General features: G+C 56.9%; 1 protein-coding gene across 1 annotated transcript in view; it reads right to left on the minus strand.

Moving 5' to 3' along the window:
* DTX4 (deltex 4, E3 ubiquitin ligase) overlaps positions 1-5500 on the minus strand; it is a 40382-nt gene that overhangs the window by 34551 nt on the left and 331 nt on the right. The window lies entirely within an intron of this gene.

Genomic DNA, 5500 nt, shown 5'->3' on the forward strand with positions numbered 1-5500 from the left:
CCTGTCTCCAAGCCCCTTAATGACCCAGAACATCAATATGCAGAGGCTGGAGGGAGAGACAGAACAAGCCCCTTATTCAGGCCCGGGAGCTCTGCTGGGGGACGTCGAGGGCGCGGGAGAGGAGGGAGAAGGGGCACCCAGGAGGCCCCCGTTAGCCCCCCGGTTTCCCCCTAAGGAGCCAGCTCGCTGGGGGACAAAGTCGCGGCCTTCGGATCCAACGGCGGAGCTTCCGGGCGCATCAGCCGCTTGGTCCAGCCTCGTTCCCCCACCTGTTTGCTCCCTCGCCGGTGCTCCCTGCCTCCCCCACGCCTCCTAGTCACCAGGGCAGGCCTCTGGGGACGCCCTCCTTTGCTGTTTTCATCTGCCGAAATGTTCCTTATCGTTCCTGTGCCATTTGTCACTCGTTTCTGGACGTGCCTTCCTGGTCCGGGCGCCACCCTCAAGGAGCCTGGGGAGACGGCGCCTTCGATCTGCTGGGTACCAGCATCCTGGCCTTTTTCACAGCAGAGCACCTTGCCCTCCAGCACCTAATGCAGCGCGGGCGGTAACGGGGGCCCTACAGACGCGCCGCGGTGCGCGGAAGACGCACCTCTGGGGACGCTGGCATCTGATTCCGGATCCCGTGTTGCTGAGTGTGTATCAGCGGCCGTGAGGAAGGCCGATTCAGGCGCTCAAGGAGCGCCTGGAGTCTAAAACCAGGCAAGGAAGTTACGAGACAGAGGCTGCCCGAGAAGGCTGCCAGCAGGGCTGTGTTAACAGTAAACCACACGCCCTGGGAGCTCCGGTCCCGGGCACGACTTCCTCGAGGTCTAGACCTAGAGCCGCCCCTCCGTGGCCTCCGCACACCCTGATATTCTCTTCCCGCACTTCCGCCCATCTGAAGGCACCCTCTTAGGTGCCCATCCTTCAGATCTCAGTTCATTTTCTCAAGGAAGCCTCTCTGGGCCGTCCAACTGGCTCAAATTCCTGCCCCTATTATTATTATTTTTTACACACGATCTGGAGGTGCAGTCACACATTTCTTTGTGTGACTCATTTGATGAACGTCACTCTAACCCATGGGACTCCCGGTCTTACAGGGTGGGCATCCAGGAGCTTGCTCACGGCTGTGGCCCCCATGCCTGGCATGTCCTAGGAGCTCAGTACCTATCCATGGAACACATGAGGTAGTAACCACTTGGAGAACATTTCAAGAAGCAGAGAGCATGACAAAGAGCCTAGGGCCCGGGGGAGAGGGGGAATCTCAGGAGGTGACAAGGCTGAAGGAGGGCAGCTCAGGAGAAGCAGGCTGCTGTAGGGGGGGGGTCCCAGGGAATGCCTGAATAAAAGGCTCGCTTGTCGGCAGGCATAGAGGAAAATATGGGCAGAGAACAGGATAAACCTGGAAAGGCGTGTGAGAGCCAGGGCACAGATGGTTGGAAACGCTGGGCCGTGAGGGCTTGTATTTACAGGTCTCGAGGAACCACTGAGGTTTGTGACACAGAGAAGTGACGGCACCAGTGCATCCGTGCCAACTTGCTTCAGTCGAGTCTGACTCTTTGCCACCCTGCGGACCGTGTGAGGTTCTCCAGGCAAGAATATTGGAGTGGGTTGCCATGCCCTCCTCCAGGGGATCTTCCAGACCCAGGGACTGAATCTGTGTCTTCTGTGTCTCCTGCATGGGCAGGGGGGTTCTTTACCGCTGAACCCCTGGGGAAGCACAGTGACACCAGAGCTGCTCTGTTTATTGAGTACTGTGTGGGGGTGGGGCGGTGAGGGATGGAGGTGGGAGAGGGTGCTGGGAGCAGAAATGCAAAGCAGGTGACAGACCACAGACCCCACAGATGGGCGCTGGGCAGGGCGTGAGCCTGAGTAGCTGAATGCTTTCTAAGTGATCCAGGGCCACCGGCTTCTGCGTCTCCTGGGGAACAGACGAGTCACTGAGGGTCGGCCTGGCCGGGGGCCGGGCCCAGAAACCTGCACGTGAGCCCCTGCCATGTTCATCGTGACTGCTCAGCTTTCAAGTCCCACATGTCCATATAGATGAGACGTGCAAACACAAAGCTGAAACGCGTCAAAGACTCCTGAGGCTTCGATCACAGGCAAGCCGTAAGATGGTGATGCCATTCACCAAGCAGAGAGCTGTCACAAGGAGAGCTGGCTTTTGGAGGGAAAGATGCTGCGTTCAGTTCAGCCCTGGAGGGCGAGGGTGGACCTCGGCACCAAAGCTGGGGGACAAGAGGGATGGTGGGGTTGCATTCTCTGAAGATTTTCAGAGACTGCTCCATCAGGAATGGGCAGGTCCTGGACCTGTCTGTAGTCCTGGACCTGTCTATAGACCCTGAACTAGATAATCGGAGGAAATCCACTGGGTCCCAAGGTACAGTGACTGAAGGACAGGGATAAAGGATTACACAGACTAAGCAGGAAAAAAGAGAAAGAGAGAAATAAAAGGTTTCCCTTGCAACTCACACACCGAGACCCCAAAGCACCACCCAAGTTGTTGGCTCCTGGGAAATGAGAGACAACATCTCCCAGGGCATTTCATCCACGTCTCTGCGGCCCTGTGCTCAGGACGTCCCAGGCTTCTCTGACCAGTGGCCCTCATCCGCACTCGAACATTCCATGAGGGTGGAGACTTGGATGGTTTGCTGTTGCAACATCCCCCGGGCCTGGGACAGGGCCCGCGTGAAGTAGGTGGTCTGCAAGTGTTCCCCAGATGAGGCAGGGCACGCGCACTTGATCGGGAACCTCAGCTTTGTCGTGCACTTGCTGTAAAACTTTGGCAACTTCATCTTTTCCAACTTGTTTCCTTTACTATGAAACCAGAACAGCGGGTTCTTCATAAGAGGACCATGGAGAATGGAACCAGGTACTACATGCGGGATGCCTGCTGCCTGCCCCACGCCGCAGTACCCTGTGGTCATGACGCTTGGCCCCAGCACTCCTGTGCTCACACACGGTGGGGAATATCGCGGGGGAGCGGGCCTAAAAATCAGCTCCTACCAAACCCTTGATTCATGCTCCATCTGACCTTTCTCACTGTGTTAAAGACATAAAAGAGGCCGACGTTGCCTGGAAAACTGAGCTGGAAGGAACCCTCCGTCCCACCCTGTTACTTCTCATCAGATCTTCAGTGGTGCCGGCTCCAGACTCATCCACCTGCTGACCTGCATGATGGGAGGCAGGGAGCCAGAAGGAACCTTAAGGCTGCCCTTCATTCTATGGATGAGAATGACGCTTAAGCAGTCAAGGGACTCAATGGTAATGATCGAGTCTGCTGAAACATACAGGGGACACTGCTGGAAGATACAGGGGATGAAGTTCCAGCCGCTGCCCTACAACAGGTCAGCCCAGTCAAGGCGAACAGTCAGGGGCAGAGAGGACCCAGCCAAGGCTTTGGGAAGCAGGCAAGACTCCTTCACCTCCACCTCCCTGTCTCTTTCCTCCTTCTCCCTTCGCCTCAAGGAAAAGTGACACTGAATGCAAATAAGCTCAGAGTCTGGGAGGAGAGGGGCCCAGGGCAAACAGAGGCCGGCGAGGTGTCTGTGACCCCCCAGCCATCTCCCTGGAGACAGACTGGATGAGGCTGGAGCTGGGGGACTGGAGACGAGGACTTACTTGGCAGCAAGGCAGGCAGCTTCTGAAAAAAACAAAGCTCCCATGTCAGGAAACGTCCCCACAGAGTAGAGGCAACAACAACAAAAAAAAAAATGAAAAAAGAAAGAGAGGAATCGCCTCTGGGCAAGGGGCTTTCAGCTCCCCTTTGTTTATGGAGATGTTTCTGGTTCCCAGCTTCAAACTGTGGCTTGGAGATGGTGGGTGCTTTAATTAGTCATTGCTAGGGCTTGGCCAAGGTTGCCGGGGAGCCAGTGGGTTCCAGTCTCTACCCTGTCACAGCTTCATCCATGAGCTATATGGAGAGGAATTGTGTGTCTGTTGGCGGAGAAGACAGAAGAGGGGGGTTGCAGACACCCCAAGATGCTATTCTGCTTTGGCAAGCTCCTCGACAGACCCAGCACTCCCAGGAATCCAGCCCAGGGCCTTCTACACCGGGTCTGGCACGGAGGATGGGTTGGCCAACTGACCCTTAGCGTGAGTGGGTGAGACCAACAGTCTCTAAAAGGAAGAGAACAGTGGAACAAGTACCCCAAGGCAGTTAGAAAAAGGCTCCAGGGCCAGCTCAGGTCTAACCTGTGGGGCGCCCCAGCCTCCAGGGTCCCTGTGCACCCCCAGGCAGTGGTCAGCTGGTTCTCAGCAAAGAGTGGTCAGACCTGGGGAGGAGGGTCTGTCCTTCCACCGGGTCTCCTCCAGACTTCACTTCTGTACAAAGGATCCATACCAGGCCCGCCGCAGACATCCCTGAACACTGAGTAAGCTTTCCTCCTTTCCAAATGTGGGACCAGGCCTGGGACCTTTATGTTGCTAAGGTGTCCCTCCACCTGCAGCTGAGATTTAATCTGAAACGGGACAGCTCATAGGCCTCCCTGGTGGCTCAGCGGTAAGGAACCAGCTGGCCCATCCAGGAGACACAAGTTTGATCCCTGGGTCAGGAAGATCCCCTGGAGGAGGGCAGGGCAACCCACTCCAGTATTCTTGCCTGGAAAATCCCACGGACAGAGGAGCCTGGTGGACTACAGTCCATGGGTTGCAAAAGAGTCAGACACGACTTAGCGGCTCAACAATGACAACTGAACAGCTAACACCTGTCCGTGAATTCTGAGCAGGACTGGAGTTCCCTGTCGGTAGGTGTCTTGACCATCATCCTCCCTCTGGACCCACCAAAAGGGATAGACCTTTCCAACCGCTACCCCAAATCCACAGTTAACTTCTCCCTATCCCCCCAGGCCACACAATCCTCTGTCCCAGTCTCCCCTCTCCCCTCTGTCCCAGTCTCCACACTCTCCTCTGTCCCAGCCTCCCCACTGTCCTCTGCCCCAGTCTCCCCACTTCCCTCTGCCCCAGTCTCCCCACTGTCCTCTGCCCCAGTCTCCCCACTTCCCTCTTTAGCCCCTCTTCCCCCAGGCTCTCTCAGATCCACCTTTCCCCCTCTCTCACCAAGGCTGAAGCCCCCCAGATGCTAACACTTCTGGAATCCTTTTCCCAGAAGGCTTCCCTCAATAGGCGAGTGTCTGCAAAGTCCTTGGCAGCGAGCTTGTTGGGAGTCATGGCTACAGATGAAGACAGGGGGTGGAAAGACACCCCTTTCCCATGACCATCCTAATTAGCGCTCAGGACGTGGGGGCTTTCCAAGACCGGCGGACATGCCCTGCTCGGGCAGCTGTTGTCCGGCCCTCTGGGACTCTGCCGTCCCCTCTCCAGCCCCTCCTCCCCCACACCTGCCTTTCCGGGGGCTCCTCAGTCAGGGAGGCCTGGGGGGCTGCAGTCCATGGGGTGGCAAAGAGTGGGACACGACTCAGCGGCTGAACTGAACTAAGCAGTCACACTCGTGGGGAAAGCCCAGCCAGAATTCCAGAAACACCCCCCAGAAACACCACCTCCCTGAAGAGGCTGTTCAGGG

Source organism: Bison bison, unplaced genomic scaffold (assembly GCF_000754665.1).
Source record: "Bison bison bison isolate TAMUID 2011002044 unplaced genomic scaffold, Bison_UMD1.0 scf7180017863016, whole genome shotgun sequence".
Taxonomy (NCBI): Eukaryota; Metazoa; Chordata; class Mammalia; order Artiodactyla; family Bovidae; genus Bison; species Bison bison.